We start from the raw sequence: 23,698 nt of genomic DNA, 5'->3' as shown, positions 1-23,698 counted from the left end.
ATGTCCGGAAGCTCATCAATAGAAACTTACGAGACAGCTGTGGCGTATTTCAATATACTATTTCAGCAATCGCTGAAGACACAGCCAAATCACGAATAATTACTGGATATCAGATGAGTAAACAGATACTATAACAGGTTATATGTAACCTACTGTCCGTGTCTGGACTGAGATTGGTGCACTGGACCCCCAAAATGCGAAGCACGAATCCTCTCACTCGTTAGAGACGTTCGGTCCTTAATTCTATTAAAACGTGGTACACCACAGTCACGCGTTGCCAGCCCCTCCTCTAGAATGTGACGTAAACATTCCAAGATACGTCAAAAATAGTGCAGACAAACATTAATGGCACACACCTCCGCCAAGAAAAGTTTCTAGAGCGTTAACTCGTACACGAAGTTACACAGAGACCCAGTAACCAGAGGAATGAAACGGAATACTAGAAGTTAACAATGCGACCTTCGCTGGTTGCGTCTGCAAGTAGTTCATACTTTCGCTACGCACAATCCCCGGTGCAGGGAAACAGACCGTCAGTTCCTTCGCGTAGACCAGCTAACACAATTATTTTCTTTCGCATTTTCATCTATGTAATTTATATCTGTCCATCACACTGGTCGCGCGGTCTAGGGCATGAACTGTTTTCGCCTGCTCAAACACTGCGATCGTCGGTTCGAATCTCACTTTTGGCATAGATGTCTGTGTGCGCTTATTCTGTTTATGCTGTTCTCTGTGCACGCAGCGGCCTTGCGACGGGCTGATCCCACGTCAAGAAAGTCCTATCGACTGTGTAAAAAGATCAAGAAACTGAAAAAAACGGCCAAGGCCCAAAAAGGGCTTTAGAGCCATAGACAGATAAATTCTATACTGTACGCTGGACTTCTATGCGGAATAGGGGTTGCGTAAGGTCTAATTACCGGGGGTTCGAAGTGCTTACGCTGGAGATCAGATACTTAGTTGAGATTAAGGCTCTCAGATAATAGACTGTGATCTATTCCTTCCCCGTAATGATGATACGTATGTAGCCTTACGTGTGTGTGTGTGTGTACCCAACAGCTAATATCTGCATTTTGTCAGAAGTTATATATATATACAGTAAAACTTGGTTATAGCAACATCGGTTTCTGCGACACCTTGTCTATTGCGTCAAATATTCAATGGTACGAACTAATTCCTCATAAAGCAACTGTTTTTATACCTTGCTTAGTACGACATGCAGAAATGCATCAACCTCGTATGTAACGTCATTTTCATTCCTGAATTTCTCTGATATGGACATTGAACGTAATTTAGAAAGTGTGTATTGGGCAAGTAACAGGAAACAGATGAAGATAACTGATTACTGTACTCGTATCTAGGTACAGTAAGGCACAACAATTGATGTAATCTACTGTAATTTGGTGAGTAGGCCTACCTTTAATATACAGTATTAGTGCGGTGTGTATTGTCAGTGAAAAGCGCTGTAATATGTCTTTGATATTACACATTTGGGCAATTCCACGTTAATGTTACGTTAGTCTGTACTTAACTACGTATTTCACTAAAAAATGCAACATTTTAACTCGGTTTTTGGTAGATTTTTACGTGACTAACATAAGGCTACTGTGGAAGTGCCCATTTCGGTTACAACGACATTCGTTTATAACGACACTATTTTTAGGTCCCATTGATGACGTTATAACCAAGTTCTACTGTATATATATTAGGCCTCTGTGGTCTAGTGGTCAGAGTTCCCGGCTACATATCCAGAAGTCCAGGGTTCGATTCCCGGTCCTACCAGAATTTATGAGAAGTAATGAGTCTGAAACGGGGTCCACTCAGCCTCGTGAGGATAACCGAGGAGCTACCTGAATGGAAAAGTAGCGGCTCCGGTCTAGAAAACCGATATTAACGGCCATGGGGATCCGTTGCGCTGACCACGCGACACCCTCTATCGGCTAAAGTTGACACTAACTTCGCCGACAAGCGGCGGTCGCTTTGTCGGTATAGTTCGCTTGCGGACTACAGGCCACGGAGTTTGTTTTTTTGTTTTGATTGTTTTTGTTGCTTATATATATATTCTGAATAAATGCATATATTAGCTGTTGGGTCCAATTTTATAAGTTACAAACGGCTCCAACTGTAGGCCTACACATAATATTTCCCGTCATTCATCTTGAGTTGTGTCGAGGTTCTTAAGGCAGTGAATACGGGAAGTGCTACCTTCTGAGATGTGGTGTTGCCTAGTACGCCAAAGTTCACCGAAGTTTCGAAGGAGCACACTGCCTCCATTTTCTGATTCGAAGAGTATGCCAAGCAAACAGAAGGCTCTAAGACCCTGGAACTACTGTTTCAATTATATAAAAAAACATATAACGTATATAAACATGCCATCAAATTCTGTTGTAGTAAAACAAATCGTCTTAAGTCCACATGCTAAGGGAGTTACTTTCTCTTAAACTTATACCAGACTGAAAGGAACCGACATAGAAATTAACTTCCCACATTCATCCATGCCTTGCCTGATGGAAGCTGTTATGCTAACATAAATGGAAAGAGGCTTAATGTCCACAGCCAAACACCTTTACGAGAAATCAGTAAACTCCAGTGTCAGAACTGAAACTGGGTGCCTTAAGTAGTAAAGTGCATGTTAGCAACCAGTAATGTTTACTTTAATACTGCATATTACAAAATATATTCGAAAAAGCGACAAACATACATGCCATCATTGCATGCAGCCATTCAATACACGTAAACAGAGAGGGCGAAAAGGGAATCGTCTGCGAATTNTGATACAGTCACATTTTTGTACAAATCGAACACTTTGCACTAAACACACATGCAGTTTTACTCGTATCCCGAGCGCAACTTGTTAAATATTAACCGAAGAAGCAACGAAGAGTTCCAGATGAAAGTCAAACATGCATTTTATGTCCAATACACGTTTTTCTTAAATCTAACGGTTTAGTGATAATACGTGTACTAACAAAACTACTGTGCAATACATACATCTGATAACTTGTAAAAGCATATTAAACAACTCAACAACATGCACGAAAAGATTTTATAACAATTCTCCCTCAGCTTGCAGTGTGTTCTGCTGGTTTAATACGTGGCTTAATCTTCGACCCTGAAGATGGGAGCGATATATTTCACCGAAACGTCGGGCTGTCTACGAACTATGTAACGTTACAACCCAGAAGCCCGCCCTTTTCAATCGAGAATGGTTAATCGAAAACAAGCTAAGATCAAGGAAGTCTATTACTCTTTAAACCAATTAAATCGTCTCCCATCTGGATATGAAATGCAACTAATTGTGCTGTCAAAGAGGTTTGCTCCCGAAAACAATTGATTCTATTATTTCCGCGAAAGATCGCAACTAAGAAAAATCAAAACAAAGAAATTCATTAAGTTTAAGAGAATGCGGCGAGATCCGATTTAATTCTTTGGACGTCGTTTTCTACTACGTGTACATTACGACTATGACCCATAGTTATAACGCCTCCATGTGTTTATTTTCTCTGCAGTGTGTAACAGTGAGATCTTTTTCAATCACTACGAGCACAAACTGAGGACTTCTGGCACACTCAACTAACAGCAAACAGCTGTACGTGCATTTAATGCTTGTTAATTATAGCGAAAGAGTTCATCCTAGTTACAAATATCAAGTTTACCTAAAATTTGAGGATATCAGTTCCTTTCCCACGTTAGTAACGTTTTCTTTTCTTGCAAGTAATTTGTAGAGCATGGATGTTAGCACGTCATTTGTAATTCATTCTGCGGAACCCGCTAAGTGTAACAGTAAACTGTATACTTTAACAATCTTGATTAAATTAATGCAAATAAACTGAGTTTCTTTTCAACTATTTTACCGTATCCCAACCGTACAGTAGCCAGGCAAAGAAAGGGAAAATAGTGGAAATGCGTACGTAAACATTTCGCTATAGCAGGCCTATAAAGAGTTCTGTCTTTTAATATGTGACGACGTACAATCCGGAAGAAAATTACTGCTGTTAAGGAGGAATGTAGTGCCCGTATCTTCAGGGTGGAAGTGTATGATGAAGCATCAAACGATTTTCCTGCTGCTTATGAGGCTTTTCTCTTTGTGCAGAGCTACATGACCCTGCATATCCCATGTTATTATGAACTAAACTTCGATTCTTCGACTTATGAGCCGTTTCCTGGAAAGCGTCAAGTCGTAAGCCCATTGCACCACTGTACAAGGTACAAGCGTTTCGGTGCTTATTTTTGCTATTAATTACTTTTCATTTTTAACGTAAAAGTTCAGGCTGTGCACTTCCGTGCGTCACCTGATGACGACAAACATGCACTAGCTAATAAGTACATTTGTAGCTCACTAAGGAAAAATTTCACGTAACATAAAGTCCTAATTTCTTCTCAAATAACTGTGCTTAACCATTATGTTTAAACATTTTAATTCCTATGTAATCATCCTTGCCTTTACAGTTATTTAAAATCAATAATGCATTTGATTCGAGTATCGATACTGGCAGGCCGCGCCATAGCTCAAGCGGTTAGTCGCTGGCTTCCCACCGCGGCGGCCCGGGTCTGGTCAAGTGGGATTTGTGGTGGACAAAGTGGCGCTGGGGCAGGTTTTCTCCGAGTACTTCGGTTTCCCCTGCCAATCTTCATTCCACCAATTGCTCCACAATCACCCTCACCTATCATCTGGGGCTGGTACAATAGGCCAGAAGTGGTCGCAGTACAAGGAACCTAGTCCCACCCCACTAGCAATAAAAAAAATCGATACTGGCAGGTCATTAAATAAAGAACAAAAAAAATGATTGGAATCTCAGACTAAAAGGAACATTGCAGTAAGCTGTAAAACAGTCTAAGCGAATGCATCGTATAAGAAAAGTTGTGAGACTCCATGATCTGTTCCACTATCGTCGTATTAGAGTACGTTGCAGGTGTTACAGAAACTTTCCCCTGTACGGAGTTATTAATAAAGTAGGTACCTATCACGTGTTCACTAACCTTCACGCCGGAGGCAAGGTCGCGAGCACCTCCCCCCCCCCACGACACTCGGAAAGTACGCTGTCCTCTCTCCAACGATGTATGCACCAAAATACAGCACTGAAAGTTTACTTTTCAACAGACACTACTGGAAAACACACAAACGTCTTCAGTTGTATTGTACCAATGCAGCTTCCAGTCCAAAGCTTGCTTAATAAAATCCTCGTTTTCTACCGAAACCCTCGAAATGTATACGGCACAGCTACAGCGACTATACACCTACAGCTGGTGCCAGATATGTGAGTCACTGCTTCTCGGTCCTTCCTCCTGTCACTTCACCTCTCTTCGGTCCAAATATTCTCCTCAGCGTCCTGTTCTCAAACTCCCACAGTCTATGTTCTTCGCTTAATGTCAGAGACAAAGTTTCACACCCATACAAAACTATAGGCAAAATTATAATTTTGTATATTTCAATTCTTATGTTTTTGCAGCAGACAAGAAGACGAGACGTTCTAAACTGAATGGTATCAAGCATTACCCGACTTAAATCTGCCCTTAATTTCCTCCTAGATGAACTTTTTATTTCTTACTGTCGTTCACACATATTCGAACTTCGCCACGTTTTCAAATGATCTCTATTACGTATCTTTATGTCATGGTTTTGCCCTGCATTTTGGTTCCGAGACAGCAACATATACTTAGCTTTCTCTGCGTTTACTTCTAGGCCAACCTCTTTACTAACGTCAATTAGAGATCCTATGTTTTCTTTGTGGTATTTATGTTATTTCCAAAAAGATTCACGTCATCCGCATAGACCACAAGCAGCTGTGTCCCATTTAATTTCAGTCACACCTGGTTTCCCTGCACCTTCCTGAGAGCATATACTAAAGCAAAGTTTAAAAGCAATGGCGATAAAGCATCTCCTTATTTTCGACCATTTTGAATAGGAAACGTATCAGACAAATGTTTAACTATATGAACTTTCCTATATGTTTCATTTTAAAACATTTCAAGCAGCCTAAATAGTTCCATGAATACCCCAAACTCTATGAAAATACTGCACAATACTTCCATCCTAACTGAATCACAGGCTTTCTTAAAGTGCATGCAGAGCTGATGTACTGTACTGTCTCACTGTACTCTCATTTTTTTCTCCAGTATCCGACAAATGCAAAAAATATGACTGCAGCTGATCTCTTGCGACGAAACTCACACTGAGCCTCAATATTGGATAAAATTTTGCATGACGTTGACAGCAGAGGGAAAACCTTGAGCAGCTGAGCGAATGGCGGCTTTTAAGGACTCAGCTCACATTATCTCCCATTCGCGCTATATACCCGACTCATCTAATCAAACTTCAAATAAATGCTTCATGGTAAAATGTATATCTCGTTCAGCAGTACGGAATTAAAGGAGTTTGGTACCCCTTCTTCTAATCTCCAGTATTTTGGAAAGTAAACAGGACCATACCAGTTTGTAAACTAAATAACAGGGCAGTTTCACAGCAAATTACTGATAACGAAATGAAGCAGCAAGATACGCACTGTGAAACGAATGTGATCTCCAATTCCTTCTAAGATGCAAGACCTATTTATAGTCTTCTGTAGCACACAAACAAGTCTTTCAGCCCGTTTGCCTGGTTGTTGCTGAGACCAAACAAGGTATGCTGTACAGAAGCGGTCTATATCCACGGCTGTTTCGTCGCTAAGTGTACATTTCAATCCAAAACACGAACCGCGTGAAACCACTTAGGGGAGAGCGGGGTATTAGTGAGCACGTGAATTCTGAACTCCAGAGGGATCGGAAACAATTATAATTCTGACTTAAATATAGAGGAGGGCTCCAAATGTTAGTACTAATTGTCTGATGAACTGTCACGTTTTCAGTTTTTGGAATTCATGTTATAAAGACGACCTGAAATAAAATCTTCGCTAAGTCAAATGGTGTTAAGTGTCATTAAAAATAACGCGTAGCTGCAGTGTGGTCTTTTGAGTAATAATTCCTTCTCAGATCGCCACGTTTTCAACTGCCGTACACATACGTTACTGGCCTCAACGGCGTACAAATGCGTCTCACTTCCCTTCGCTCCTACGGTTGCTCCACACATAATTAAATGAGAAGCCGGGACGAGTGATGGAATTAAATTATGACCAAGGGCCAGGAAAAGGCTGGCCGCAGCAGGGGAGATAATGGCCCTAGTCATGAAAGGAATGGGGCTAGCTCCACCAGAGGAAGCGTACTCGTAGATCCGAGACATGGGAAGGATGGAGGTGGCCACAGCTGAGCAGATATTGGCGGCAGCGCAGAAGGCGTCAGTATTACTGAATGTCACCACTTCCGTCTACTTCCGGCTGGCAAAATTCAAGAAACATCACGGCCAAAAGAACACCCCGAAACCTTAACGCTGACAAGGATGGTTGTGATGAAGGAAGACAGGGGGGAAATGTTAATGAGTGGTAAAAAGAGATAACAGAACAAAAGCAGAACGGAGAAGAAAATCAAAGAAACGTCTCTTTCTTCTTCTTCTTCTTTTTCTCCTCCTCACACGATGCTGCTGACGAGCCCCATTTGTGCCCAGATAAGTGAATTCTGAAGATAACACATTTCCTCACAGAACAAACACAAATGACTTCCGTCTCTTCTGTGGGGAATTCTGCCGCAACAGGGAGTTACACCGTTGCGTTATCTGTTCTACTTGGGTTCACGCCGAATGCAGTGCAGTAAATTCTAGGCGCGTCAGGTGTAGCTTGTTGGCGAATATCTTGGACATTAAATCAGACGCCGACTTAGAGCAGTAGCACATTTTACTTACTGCACTGGCCTTTAGGACTTTTCGTCACATGCATTCATTCACTCACTCATTACTAAACGTAATGTAAAGGGATTATCTTTCATTATGATGCTCAATTTTGCAGTTCGTAGTCGGTTTCGGGAATAACATTTCTACGTTCCATTACCTGATAAGGGTAAATTTAGCGTGTTTATTGCTTCCAAGTGAGCCGATCTCTTCGGCTCATTGGATGTGGTGCCCTCTCTGAGCGACGGTGGCCTAGGCTCCTACCATTTGTTTTCCTACATCCCTTACCACTTCTCCGTATTCCGTGGCGCATCTTACGTCACCACCCCCTGCCTTTCCTCATTCGGCGGAGGCACCAAGTCTCTTCTGCCTGGAACGTCGTAGCAAACGGACGTGTCGCTCCGTGAGAAATTTGTTTAGGCCGGCGCCTGGAAAAATTCGATTTGGCAGTAGACTCCAGGCAGGAGGGCCCATCTCAGGTAATATCCATGATTGTTGAGTCTTAGCAGACTCTGTAAGCTTCTTTTGGATTGTTTTTGTTGGAGATGGAATATTGTAGCGTCTGTTTCACGTAATATGTCTTACACGCCGCCTGTGGCAGAGAAGGGCGTGGTCTCCGAGTTGTGTGGAGAGATCACGTGCCCGGGGATGCCTAATTATTGTAATGTTTTCTTTTGGTAGTATTTATTTAATCTGTTATTAAATGTTTACTGAATTGACTGTTTACGTCAGTTGTGTTTTATTTGGTGGTCTTGGAAATAATACGAATACAATACATAAGACCAACCTCTCCCCCCCCAACTAGTAGGTGGGGGCTCACAAGATAAGGTTTCCCCTAACAGATATATGAGTTTATCGTTTACAGTGATAACACTGGTTAAATTTACTTCCTGAATCAATGGTGCAGCACCGAAAGAAGAAAACCAACAAATAACCATCACTGGCAATTAACACTTACGTGCCTCTAAAATGCGTAGTCATTAATTTATACTTAATTATGGTTGCAACATAAGCTTGGTTTGGTTCGTTGAGGAACACCACGGATATTTCAGGGGGTCTTAAATATGTCTACATCCGAAAGCAGAAGAGAAGAGCGCGTGTCAAAAATGACAAGATCCAGAAAGTGATATAAACCGCGGGAAAACTTTCATGAGTGGCCCACGCTAAACAAATGTACTGTCACGATTTTAGGGGTTCCGTGACTATCGACGTGGGTCCGATTGGATGATTGGATTTACTGCACTTATGCGCTCAACTCGTAACTGCAAGTAATTATAACACTATTACCGATTTCTATATTACAAATTCCTCAATTCTCCCAGCTGGCCTGGGATCCTCGTTATATAGCTTCGGAGCGGATCCAACAGAAAACACAGTTTCCATTGTTGTATCTCAACAACACCTAGGTTCACAGAATTACTGGATTTTTGGATCAGTGATTGAGATTAGCTCTTTCTAAGGGGCCCAACTGAGTAGGTGTCTTCCTTCCTCACCTGAAGACGGAAACAGATCCAGTTACCGAAACGTCGTGTCTTCTATTGCCTAGAATTCCGGACGATAGAAAAAGTCCAAAAACCCAGTAATTCTGTGTGTCATCCACCATCGTAAGAAACCTTTAGAATCTACAACACCTTGGTTGTTACTTCTTATTCGCTGCCGTGGGAACCTCTATACCGAGTCGTTGCCTAGCAATGAACATCTATTCTGGCTTTCAGGCGTCATGTCACAGTCTACAATTATTTAACTCTTACAAAGCCAGCAGCAGATCAGTGCTGATGAACCACACACAGTTTCTCAATTCGCGGTCGAATAATCGATAAACACACGTAGTTGATTCTCAATATCTATCAGCCCCGACCTACCACACGATTTAATTATCTTTAAGGTAGAAAATGCGCTCTCGGATAAATATCACGTTCCAAAAAGAAATAAAAAATATCAGGATCAGTGAATTTGTTATAGTTACCTGTAGTTACGAGTTACGAGTCCAATAAGACCAATTAACGATCCAAATCCCGTCTGTAGTCACTAACGCATAACTGTAGGGTTCTGCTACTCGCCAACCATACGAGCCCGAATACAAGGCGGCAACCACTTACCTTTTTACAGTAAGAAAATCACAAAAAAAAATATGAAACCGAATGTCTAGTACTGGGGGCTGTAAACAGTAAAAATTACGCTACTGCGAAATGATAAATACTGCCACGTGTATGGAGTGAATATATAGGGGGGTGGACCGGTAATTGGTTTTACTGAACACTTATGCACATAACTATGAACTAAAAGTAACTGTAGCGCTATTGCTAATTCACTCTTTTCAGTCTGCTGTATCTTCACCTGTTATCGCCTGGTAACGGCTTCCAAAGTCGTAGCTTCGTCAGCTTCCGTTTCACGTCCTTGCTGGCCGGCGGCCGTCTCACAACTCACTCATTGCTCCAGCTGACTAACTCCTAGGCTGGCGCCCATCTCACACCAACCTCCTACTCTTCTCACCGCCATCTCGAGATTCTCTGGTAATCGCAATTGCTCCTCGCTATATAGCCTCGGCACGGACTGGGCAGTAAACACCTCTCGCAGCAAAGTTAGAGTCAGTTACTTTACGCCAATCAGTTCGTCTTCGCGACAAGCCCCTTGAGAATTGAACATTTGCGGTTATAATCCTTACGTAACATCCTCTCTGACGACAGGATGGGTCTGTGGTTTCAACTGCTGCTGGGCCTCGCCCGCGCACTCACTCTCAGGTTCGAGTCCCGCGAGACTCATGACCATATTTTACTGTCTGCGATTCGAGACCTCCCCCTTGAGGTCCAGGTCCCCGCATTTATATCCCCCAGGATCAGAGTGGCCCGGTTATAAAACCACCGGCACTGGGTTCCGTTTTCGTCGCCTCGTACGACTCGCAGGGCTACGGTGGAGGTACTCGACCCCGCCTCCCCAATGGAACTCTTTCCCAACAGTTCTTCTATTGTTGCATCACGTAGTTAGCGCACGGACCGCGTAGAGAACACCATTCCCAGTTACTCCACTGTTGCGTGTTACGAATCTGCTGCAGCTATTTCCTAGAACCGGCCGTTATTTGCAGAGTCATTACATAGCAACGGCTGCTGTATAGCTGCTTACTGGCGGTCGTTGCCTAGTAACGGGTATACATGCAATAATATAATGGTAGGTATAACTCCTAATAATCATCACCTTCACGTTTATCCTTAAGAGCACAAAAATATAGCGACCCATGTTTGCTACTGAAAAGTATTCGGAAAAGAATTCGCCTTACATTCGAGCTAATATGGTACCTATTGCTACTGGCCAGGACCTGTATGTGTGGGACGAGCATCACCACCACCGCACATTCTGCATGAGGCTACAATACACAGATGCACTACTGCTTATAGAAAGGCTACATGGATACCTCCAGAGGAGAGTGGTTGCACAGGAACACCCTGCGCAGAATCGCTTCATTCAGCTGTTTCTCGGAAGCTGTCTGCATCCCTTACGGAGTGTAATTCTTGGTATGGCTGTTAATTTTAATTTGTCTCATTGTTCATTAATGTACTGACGGAAGATAAACAAGCAATAAAGCCAATAATTCACCATCCGTCCGTCCGTGGTTCACGCTTACTCCTATGTCGACAACACTGGTCAGGACAGATTTGTCAAATGAACAGAAAGTCGAAAGCGAGTGCCTGACAGATTACAAATTCGCCACAAAACATGCTCGTCCTGTCGTTAACTCATCCCAAAGCGTAAAGAATATCCTGGCCGGTTTCAGCAAGCAGCCTCCGGCAGTCGGTCGACAAGTGGCTATAGTTAATAGAACGGCACATGCAACATGCACTCAGTTTAGCCACTTCTGAATAAGAGCGACCTAAGACTAGAGTATAAAGTGACCCAGTTTCACTCTGCTTCAATATCAGCAGTCGAGCTGCACCCCCACAACTACACAGAAACGGTGAGCGATGCAGTTTTCAACATCACAGTTAATGCTATCATGGACCAAACAGTGTCCAAAGCATAAATAACAGATCAGCTAAAACAGTTATGCTGTTTCTTTCACTGAAGTCACAATTTTCTGGTTGGTGAATATGAGCATGAGTTTCACTTTAAACAGCTATTAGAAGAACAGTGACACACATCTGGAACATTCTATTAGCTTTTCCATCAACCGGTAATTTGCTTTAAGGTCTATCCGGGGCATAATCGTCCTTCCCCCCCACCACTTCGTGGTATAAGGAATCTTGCCAGTTCCGATTTCACATATCCAGTCCATCTTTTCAAATTCTTCCTCAGTCACGCAGTCTTTTGGCTTACACTACTGAATCTGTTTCGGTATTATTTCGTCAGTCACTCTGTGCAGACTGTTCATCCAGTTCTGTTGTACAGCAATGTCTGTCTACGGGGCCACTTCCTTCAGAAGCGACAGGACCGACTGGCTTATAACAATCAAAATGTACTCATGCACGTAAATTTCCTTGCACAAAAGCGGCAGAACTCTCACTCAAAACGTAGAAATGCATCTCTTCCGTATGAGCTGTGAAAGGTGAGATGATTTCGATTTGCAGCTTAGAACGTAAGCACAAATATTACAAATTAATTAAAGAACGTGACATTTTATACGTCCGGCGGTGACTATAAAGATTTCTATCTTCAGGGATGTGAAGCTGTGTACATCATTACCGACGTTTTGGAGAACGCTCTACATGAAAGCGAAAACTGAATCTCTTTCCGTCCTCAGATGAGATGGGCGGACGTCTACTCCACTGGGTCACTTAGAAAGAGCTAACCTGTCACTGAACAACCCATGTCACTTTCATAACGGCTATTTAACTACCTGAGACAGGCTCATTCGAACGGAGATAACAGCAAAATATGCAATAAAAATTGTGATAAAGCGTGTACCTTCGTGGAACTACGATAGAAATGGAGAGAGAAATTTATGCTACATTCCTAGCCAACAAAACCAGACGCATGAGTACCAATACATAGAAAAAAATGGATAACTGATGAAGACATGTAGTGCCTACCGTTACCGCCATCTGTGGAGTAAAATATTTTTAATAATATATTCAACACATTATAAATCTTGATATATGGTACCTTTATATTTATCTTTTATTTTATTTATGTATTTGCTACTTTAATTAAAACACCAACTAGAGGCAAAGGTTTTATGTTGATATATAATACGACGCGTTGCACCGATAGGATCCATATCGGTAGTTCAATGACTGTACGTATTTCTATATACAGGGTGTTTCACGACTTTAGGGCATAACTGCAGGAGGTGATTTCCTAGATCTTTGTGATCAAAAAAGTTCATATAAACATGTGTCCGATTTTGGACGATTACGGAGTTATGGCCGTTTTTTCATTCCCGTACACGCCCTCATGTGAACCGCGTGTCAGCTGTCGGGTCGCTATTTTTAGCCAGCTACAGACAGAGCGTTCTCGTTATCTCAACACTTGAGAGCTACCTAAGGCGTGGTGGGTTTGTATGTCCGGCGCGGTTCACAACCGAGCGGCAGCCTGTGTTGCGGCCGGCGGTGGCATTTTCGAAAATCAGCTTTAAGCACCAATAAATTCAAATAAAAGGAAATTTCACGAAGTTAACTTTACATTCATACTTTAAATGTATCATGTATTATTCTGGTTTATTATTTTGTTCCGTTTGTCAATAATCGTTACTTTCTATTCTGAGTTTAAAACGGTCATAACTCCGTAACCGTCCAAAATCGGACACATGTTTATTTGAACTTTTTTGATCACAAAGACCTAGGAAGTCACCTCCTGCAGTTATGCCCTAAAGTCGTGAAACACCCTGTATAACTGCCGGATGATGATCTTATACGACCGAAACATGTAGCAGGAATAAAGTTCGAAATTAAAGACTGAGTATTTGTTGTGTTGACGGTATGCATAATTCCTATATATATAGGGATAGCTTTACCTTTTTTACCCAATTTTAGCGTCATTCATACGTAACAAGGAGAGGAACCACACCCCGCACCGAGAACGAGTACTTCGTCTACTCCGCAACGACACAAACATTACCAGCTCCACGACTCTGCGTTTATAAAAGAACTGGAAAATTCGTCTGTTATGCAAGGATGTCCTTTAAACTGCACAAGTTATTCGGCTTCGAATTAGATGTCAGAATGTTATAAATGGTAAATAAGAAGATTGGGGGAGGAACTAGTGGCGTTCAGCTAATGGACTACACTCGAAATGGCCAGGAAAGGCTGAAAGAAACCGTTAAAAACGTCACTAAAGATGTTGGATTTGGGGTTCCCATAGCGATGCTTATGAAGACCACGATCTTCTACAATCTACATTGTAACAGCGCGTAGATCTGCAGAAGTCCACTCCTGATTCGGACGAACATATCGCCTTCGTCTACAGAAGCGATGCGTAAGCCAAGCAAGAAGGCTTCACGCCTGCTTATTATTGGCTCCTTACTTGGCTTTCTCTTCGACCCTGATATGTTCCTCTGAAACGTCGGCGGACTTCACCGAGCTGCGCGGTGTTACAGCCCAGAACACTGTACTCTTCGTCATTAGAGACGGGCACTATTCGCCAGTATTCGAACCAGACACCTGTAAGGCTGGGATAGGGGCGTCAACCTCGCAATTCCGAGATTTCAGGCATGAAATAAAGAGCACTTTTCTACTGACGATATTACCTGAGAAACAAAAAGTCATATTAACTAAAAGTACTTCAGTAGTAAATAAAACACACAGAACCACTGATATTCCTGTTTTCTTGTGTGGGTTTGAAACGCGGTATCTCACTCTAAGGTAACACAGATTTGGTGGTGCCTGAGAACAGATTGCTAACTCCTCGCAGCTGAGCCCTTCTCGAAAGGCCGACGGGTGTGCAGCTACTCAAGAATTTCCCAGCATTTTATGGAACCCGAAGGTTCATTACCGTGTTCACAAAAGCCCTCCACTGGTCCACAATGGACATGGGAAAGATGAGAAGTGAGACCAGAACTTCAGTCTGAAGGCAAGACACCACTTGGATGAGCCACGGGTACACAGAGGGTAACACCAAATGGATCTTAAAGAAGCAGGAGGTGAGGACGTGGCCTGGACCCTTCTGGCTCAGGACAGCTTCCAATGGGGGGGTCCTGAGAACATGATAATGCACCTGCATGTTCCATTCAAGGTGAAGAATTTCTTTATGAATTTAACGGCCATTAGCTATTCACCAAAGACTCTGTTCCACAAATGTTTCACAATAGCGCCGAGACAAATGTGGAACAGTGAAATAAAAGATTCGAATCCTGTTAGGGGATTAAAGGATCAAAACGAATTTTCATGGCTTCCTCACCTGCTCTAGTTCATCTGTAGGTCACTTCTGCTTTGTGACGCTAAATGTGACAGGACTGTTCTACAAGAAACCCAAGAAAATTACTATACATAAGTTGAATTTGAGGTCCTCACAACGGTAGCTATGAAGAGTTCTGCATTCTGGGATATAACGATGTGTAATCCGGTAAAATTCAACTAACGTTTCGGAGGAATATGCCGCCTTCATCTTCAGGGTCGAAGAATAAGCGAAAAGCAAGAAACTGGCATGAAGAAAACGACATGTAATCCGGTAAAATTCAACTATCGTTTCGGAGGAATACGCCGCCTTCATCTTCAGGGTCGAAGAGTAAGCGAAAAGAAAGAAACTGGCATGAGGAAGGCAGTAAGTAAACTTCACGTTGGTTTCTTGCTTGGCTGGCTCTTCAACCCTGAACATGAAGGCAATATGTTTCTTCGAAACGTCGGTCGGCTTTCACCGGACTACAGGGAGTTACATCCAAACGTAAGTCTGCGGCTAAGAGAGCGATGTTTACTGACCAATATCAGAGCTCAAAAACAAATCTTGTTAACCCCTGTTTACAGACTAAATGCCAAGTCTTAGCAATTCATGTCCAAGAAGAAAATATAAACAAGCCACAAATTAGCAGCTAGGCACGAACTAAAAACAAATGCGAATCCTGCCAGAACGAGATTCGAAACCTCTGCTGGCGGACATCAGTGAAAGGAAATAAAGATGCCTCTAGCAGAGCTTGTGCCGCCTATTCCTTCAAATGTTTCAAACTAATTGGGCTATAAATTAATAATACATAATTTATTAATATTTATGTGCATTATTTTCACTTGCATGGGCCAGATTTATAACAGCAAACACCACATCTACGGAAAGCAAATGGCGGCTCTGAAAGTGCAGAAACATCGAAAATCGTCCATCTCTTGACCCACCTTTTTTCATGTTTTGTAAACGTTTTTACAATGAAAAAAAAAGTGAATCGGCTAATATTTGTTTTCATTAGGTTTTTCCTTGCAAAAAATATATATTTTTAAAACGTTATGATCTTGCGACATAAACATTAAATAATTTTCTAAAATTGTGTTGAAAATAGACGCCCTAGCCTAGGTTGTGAACTGAATTTTTATGACAACTTTCGCGTTATCATCAATATAGTTTTACTGCTTATAATGCATAGGAAAATACGCAGATAAACATATATACATTACAAGTATACTTCAACAGTTTATGTACCGAACCTTGCGCTGCTCACATGCAAATCAAATTTTGCCGCAGTTCCACGCACAAGAAAGGTCGGGCAGGTTTGTCCTGATACTCGTACATGGCGGAGGACGAGGGAGGAAGAAGATGAGGAGGAGGTGATTCTTACTTCATTAAAACTGACGGATATGACAAAGTTTCGCGCCATCGTAATATTCATAATATATACNCATATACACGGTGCCAAATCCCAGAAGACTGCTTTCTTCATATATGCAAATGTCTCGTAATTTGTAGGTACACTCATGACCTGCCCCATCACGTGCCCAGCTCCAATACCTCATTACATATGGACATCCTTTCGAATAGTAACTTAAGCGTAGTGCTTAATTAGTTAAGCACAGGGACAAATTTACCTTACATTTTGTGTATGTGTTCTCCTGGATATGTCACAAACAGCGAAATATTCGGTGCCGGAAAGTTTTCTGGGATAACATCAAGGGGTACCGAATTCTTTCCGAAGACGTGGCAACGGATGAATCAATAAACTATGATACTGACGGAGGCTGCCTGCTGGGGTCCAGCGGCTAGAACCTAAACATTAGTCTTCGAAAGATTCAGAGTTCGATCACAAGTCCATGAATATATGTCAATCACGACAAGGAGTCGCTTGAAGACGCGAGAAGAATTCGTCGGCGTATGAAACACAGGCCTCCCTTAGCTACTGTCCAACTAAGGTCCGATGTAGGGAGTTACGTGCGTCTGGACTTCGGACAGGGCTGTATGAATTCTTGAACTGTCTAAAATGCAAATCACTCTGGGTAAAGCATCAGAAAACAGAGTGAGGCTCTCTCCCTTCACCTAGAAGAACAGAACAGATCGCATCAGAACGGTATGAAGAATAACTGAAGTTTGTCCCCCCCTGCGCCTAATTAATTAAGCACTTTGCTATGAAGACATGGGGGAACTGACCTCGGCACTAAACGGACATGTGGTCAGCTTCACGATCCCGCTACTTTACGCCAGGGGAAATCGCCCCCCAGGTACCCACTGGATAGAAGAGTAGGTGGGCCCCAGAGCCGGTCTGGCCACTGTGGAGAAAAGAAAAATCTTGCTACGCCGGGAATCGAACCCAGACAGTCCAGCCCGTAGCCAGTCGCTATACTGACTGAGCTATGCCGACTCCCTGAAGTCTGCGTACTACCGAAAATCTTAACTCCAAAGGAAATGTATACAATCCTTACACTTCCCGCATTAAAGTTTGTGTTCAATACCGTCCAAAAAAAATGTAGGGTATGGGGGGGGGGGGCAAAAAACGCCACCAATTCAGTTAATCAGTCACAGCATTCGAACTATATGCCAGAAATAATCATATCTTAATTTCTTACGAAGATACTACCATCACAATTTCGGGGACGTACACTGGTTTCTAAAATCTTTACTGTTATTCTCAAAGGGGGCGTGAATTTAAGACAAATTGTAAAAGAAGTTGTTATCATAACGCTACTCACATCCGAAGTCGTTTTACTCATAAAAATGTATTTCAGAAATAAACGCATCAGCCACGCAATATGGTAACACAGTAACAAACTGAAACCCTTCTGTACTTTCCTTTGCGCAGAAGCATTGGCAGAATGCAGACCGTTATTCTCACGGTTTCTCCTCTTCCTGTGAACTCTTCTACATCCAACAGCTTCCGATTACCAAAACTGTAAGTCAGTTTCAGTCCTGTCTCGTCCAAACTGTATATTAAATGAGGCCGCTGCTGCAAGTTCCCAGCGTACACTGTGTGCCTCGAAAGTTCGAAGAAATCATGTACTTTCTCTGCTAAATATCATCAGTCGGCCATAGATGAGATTCTCTGCTTTCCTCAGAGTTAAGCCTGGGTTCCTTCTCCCACCATTCTGCCTTTCCACGGATTCTGCGTGCTGTGTTCCTTGCACATGTGAACAGGAAACCTGCGAACGTGATAAGTCCAAAACCAACTTCTTGTAAACGGACATTTCTTTGGTAGAGTTGTTTCTCAACATCCGCAGGCAAGACTGCGTTTCGTCCAAGCTTCCTCAGAGGAGATCCTTCTCAACTAACCTTGTCACAAAGTGTCCTGCAAGGAACACCACACATCCTGGATGCAGCTACAAGGGAATGCCAGAATTTAGAGCAGACATGGCGAGCTTTAAGTATTCTGTTGATCATAGTGCCCTGACAATTTTGCATCTTTCATTCATGATCTCAAAAGAAAATATCAGATCTCAAGACTAAAACTCTACAAGAAAGAATGAGGATGACAGTGGAAGAATGATAGGTATGTGACGGAAAGGGGCTTAACCTGAAGACGTCGATATGCAAGACAGATTATACTGTGCTAAAGAAGTTAATCTCTCTAATGAAATGTAGCTCTCACTTATTTTCACTTAAAACTTGATAAAACACAAAAAACGGGTGGCGATATTACACGAAATGTAGTATCTATGAATATGACCGTCAACACAGCAATAAATGAAAGGGACCATAATCAGACGAGAAGGAACATGCATTTATTTATACATGCACAGATTTTTGCTACATGTTTCGACCTATAAATATAGGTAATCGTCAGACACTCATATTTGAACTATAAATCAAAGTTATGTTATATATTGATTTTCGTTGTCTAAATATGGATCGGTATTGTGCAACTGCTGTAAATGTTGCCGACGAATATCTTAACAGAATGACCGCAAGTTTTTATCGCGTGTTGAAATCTGATGTAAAATGGCTAAGTTATTTACAACTTACAAAAATTGTTATAAAATTTATAAAAATGTTAGTCTGACAAATATACATAATTGTCGATAGTTACAAGTTAAAAAGTTCAAAGTTCATGGCACTTTTCACGTGCCGTGCTGTTATAAGTTCAATGCCACATTAATGGGGGGAAATTTTCATGACCATTGCATTAGACTCATTCAATTCCAGCAAATATTGCCGCCATGGAATTGCGAGTACATCGCTTGAATATTAACAATAGCTAAGAGGAGCTATGCTACAACCCGGAAGGTCGTGGGTTCAAGTCCCGATGAGGTCATTGGATTTTTTTCAATTGACCTAATCCTTCCAGCTGCACTATGGCCCTGGGGTCGACTCCGCCTCTAACAGAAACGGGTACCAGGAATTAATTAAACAATTTTCCTGGGGAGTAAAGAGCGGCCGGCGCATAAGGCTGACAACCTTACCGCCATCTCTGATCCGATTGTCTATATAATGTAGGACCTTCAACTTCTCACAACCCTATGGACCTCCATGGCCTGTTACAGGGATAGCTTTACTTTTTTCTTTTTTACTTCAGTGGAAGAGGTTACAATATGTTAACCTTACCGCCATCTATGAGCCGATTGTCTAGATAATGTGGGACCCTCAACGTCTCACAACCCTATGGGCCTTCACGGCCTAGTACAGGGATTGCTTTACTTTTTTTACTTTTACAAAAACAAGAGGCTAATAAGAAGACCCTCTCCACGTCTCGTACAGCACCCTGACGTGTCACGAACAACCAGCCGTCCGACAGTATTAAGCATAATTAAACCACAGAATCACAACCTGTTGTGGAAATAAAACGGGAGGCGTTATTAGCCTATTAAACAGTAGCGGTATTACACGAACTGTACTGTTCTCGTCCATAGAAGGGGGAAAAAATCAAATAAATTAGCGTTCTAATGCCCTCCTCTAAAAGAACAATAAACACGCCATCCAGTCACGTGAAAGCTTTAAAAATATCAGCTGATTTTTGTAAGACAGAATCGTATCCTGTGACCGCGCCAATATTCAGGCGTCCCAACTGACGCGATAACTATTCGAGATCTTTCAGTCTATTGAGACTGACCTCCACCGTTTGAAGATGACACTGCTAGTTGCTGGACGTGTTAAAGTGCTCAGAGAAGCTTAACGCCGACGAGCTCTCAACCACTTTTTTTCCCAACTACTTTCAATAAATACTGGTGCGTTATTATCCGCCTGGCGTTAATTGACCCCCCTTTTTTTCCTTGGCACTACAGCCCCAGTGGGCCTAGGCCTACCTCCATGAACTTCTCCGTTCACTTCGGTTTTTCTAGATCTTAGACATTCGGTAGGACTCCTTGGGCGGGTGATCAGCTCGTCGCAAGGCCTCTACCTGTACACAAACACAGAAAAATGCACACAAACTAAACATCCATGTCTTGAGTGGGATTCGAACCCATGATCCCGGTTTCCAAGCGAGCGAAGACAGTACATGCCAATTGCCCCCCTTTACCCTACGTAAAACAAAATTGGCCTCTTTAAACATGGCATGACGTCGAACTTGAACCCATCAGCCGCGTTTCACAGTCTACAACTCCACCCGGTGAGGCAAGTAACAGGTAGGCCCACAGTTCAAGCATCATAACACTATCCATGACCTTCAGATTCTTGTAAGTTTCCATTCTTGATGTGGAAAACGGGGGAGGCCACTTCTATTCTCTTCGGACAGACAACTACAGGTAGGCCAGGGGCTGAGCACAAGCACAGGTTCTTCTTATGACTGAACAATGCATAATCTTTAGCCTACTCTGAAAAGTCAGCAGTGGCGATAAGATGTGAACTTTGTTACGGTATCCAGGTGTGAACAAGCACAAGATTTCCGTTGTGTACGACATGGACGAAGCTTAGACTTCATGTGAAGTGTAACTCCTATAGGAACTGTCAGAGAACATTCATGAGAGGGTTCCCCGTAGAGACACTATACAAAATGTTGTCAAGAACCCACAAATCAATGAATATGAGAAGAATAAAATTTGGAAGGAGTCTGGGTGAACATTCGTTCCCCTCTTAAGTTTCTTAGGCGCCTTGCACAGGAAATTGGCGTATCAAACAAGGCAGCGCGAATCACTACACATTTCTCCAGAGTATGGCCGCTTCGGCCGCGAACCCGTAGCAGCCACGTGGTCCTATGGCCAGCCTTCACTTCTGGGATTCGATGTTTTCAGCGAATTTGACTCCGAGTTGGCATTTTTTCAGACAAGACGACGTATATTCCGACAGCAAATACAGCAAGTGAGCCAGTATCTGTTTAGGTGTGGGTTACGTATCCGAACCAATAGGGAACACTTGCAGGACATTCTGTAACGTAAGCAGGTACACTGCACTACGCGACGTTACTCCACTTTCACTATGACGGCTGCTGACCGAGCAGGAAACGTCACAATCGACGATGTGTTCGCATACTGGAGAGGCCGTGCATCGGTTCAGTCGGCAAATATTATTCCTATGTCATTCATGGCAATGCCTGGAGACTCTTCCGTAACGTCTATTCGATCGCTTTTGCTCTCTGCTCTCATCTGCTGCCATGCCATTAACGAGTATATACATAAACGGCACATACACAGAGTGACTCAAACTGTTTGGGCAAATTTGGGGAGGCTGTTACTGAGATAATCTGAAATAAAGATGTAAATAAACAGTTGCCCGAATGTCCGCGCTATTTCGGAGTTTCGGTGTTACAAACTTTTGGCCCTGACATTCTTTTAAGCTGTGTGGTGGAGGCCCCAAAGCCACAAGGCGCAGATCATACTGCATGCACTTATGACTCACCTTACCTCAGGAGAAGTAACGACAACAGCGTAACGAGACGACGCGATTTCTAATGCGTATTACGCCGCCGATAAACATTTCTTCTACGGCTTCTGCCATGCAAATCTAGAGCTTCATCGTCGGTATCCAAACGGGAAGCAACCAAACAGACACGTGTTTGCAAATGTACACGGAAGCATGCACGCCAAAGGCCCATGCTGGCGGCAATGGACACAATTAATGAATATACTGTTGGAATGTTGAATGTTGGATGTTGCACATGCTAATTCATCCGTTATTTTTGTTTTTTTATTCTTGCTAGTGGGGTGGGACTAAGTCTCTTGTACTGCGGCCACTTCTGGCCTATTGTACCAGCCGCAGATGATAGGTGAGGGTGATTGTGGAGCAATTGGTGGAATGAAGACTGGCAGGGGAAACCGAAGTACTCGGAGAAAACCTGCCCAGCGCCAATTTTTCCACCACAAATCCCACTTCACCATACCGGGGATCGAACCCGGGCCGCCGCGGTGGGATGCCAGCGACTAACCGCTTGAGCTATGGCGCGGCCTAATCCATCCGTTAAGTACTTGTCGAGACCGATGCAATAAGAAACAGGCCTCCCTGTGAGTGCATCCTTCCGGACACTGCAAGAAGAGCTGTGCCCTCTTTCATGTACGGCCATTGCCAGGGGAATGTAATCTTAGTCTCCACGTCTCTTGACGGTTTCTATACAATTTGGCATAGGAAGCAGAAATTTTGTACCCTGTACTGTGAAATGATACGGCAAAATTGACGTAGTAAACAATCTGGACAACCTACATAGACGGGCACTGCAAAGTCCTCATGCTACTTGACCGCCTTTATTTCTACTTGGATTCTACGTTTTGTGCAGGAGTCGCAGGTAACTTGCCTAGTCGGACTATACACACGTGACAGGTATAGGGTGACCGATCCGGAAATTTCGGGATTATGCCAGAAACGAAGGTCTTACTCCGCATCCCGAATGTCCGGGAAAGCTCATAATATTTTTGTTTTCTATTTGTTCAGCTGCTTTTAAAAATGAACACGCCTTGTATAACATCATACTTACAGCGTGAAGTTTAATTTCACCTTTCAGAAACTCTTAAGAGAGCGCTACTGTTTGCTGCACAGCGGACATGAAATTAGAAATGCCGCTGAGAGAGGCACGCCGGGACGCTATGAAATAGCAACTGGACGAGAACCTGCTGCAGAGGAGTGCACCCTCCGTCGCCCAAATTCTTCAATGCCTACCGTTTCCACATAGGCTGCAACATGGTCGATTGTTGTTGCGACTTCATGTTGAGTTTCAAACTGTCTGAGTCATGCAGTCCAGAATTCTGGCGTTTTCTTTCTTTTTTTTTTTTTCCTTGGCACTACAGCCCCAGTGGGCCTAGGCCTACCTCCATGAACTTCTCCGTTTACTCGGTTTTTCTAGATCTTACACATTCGGTAGGACTCCGTGGGCGGGTGATCAGCTCGTCGCAAGGCCTCTACCTGTACACAAACACAGAAAAACGCACACATACAAACTAAACATCCATGCCCTGAGTGGGATTCGAACCCACGATCCCGGTTTCCAAGCGAGCGAAGACAGTACATGCCTTAGACCGCTCGGCTAACGTTACCGGCGTCGCGTTTTCTTGCGGGGTAAAAATTATGGAAATATTCATTTTCGGTGTTGTGGGTTTAACGATACGGGAAGCTAAATGCACACGGAAAGAAGGAGTCGGCAACGTGAACTATTCCAGAGGGCGTGTACCGCGAAAAGACAGAACCCACAGAAATAACATTTTAGAAAACTGGTTGTGCGCGACGATTCTCGAGTGCGCTGTTAAGATTTTTTGA

The 23,698-nt window shown here is 43.0% G+C and overlaps 1 protein-coding gene and 1 long non-coding RNA gene across 2 annotated transcripts in view; one reads left to right on the top strand and one right to left on the bottom strand.

Moving 5' to 3' along the window:
* The window catches only part of LOC111862703 (tyrosine-protein kinase ABL1), a 99,432-nt gene that overhangs the window by 54,985 nt on the left and 20,749 nt on the right, over window positions 1-23,698 (bottom strand). The window lies entirely within an intron of this gene.
* Window positions 8,210-11,373, top strand: LOC117282179. The gene is made up of 3 exons (XR_004512825.1): window positions 8,210-8,229; window positions 10,072-10,263; window positions 11,061-11,373. It is a non-coding gene; the product is annotated as an uncharacterized LOC117282179 (long non-coding RNA).

This window comes from Cryptotermes secundus, unplaced genomic scaffold, assembly GCF_002891405.2.
Source record: "Cryptotermes secundus unplaced genomic scaffold, Csec_1.0 scaffold5, whole genome shotgun sequence".
NCBI lineage: Eukaryota > Metazoa > Arthropoda > Insecta > Blattodea > Kalotermitidae > Cryptotermes > Cryptotermes secundus.
The sequence above is the reverse complement of the archived record's forward strand: the minus strand, read 5'-3'. Positions and strand labels throughout refer to the sequence as shown.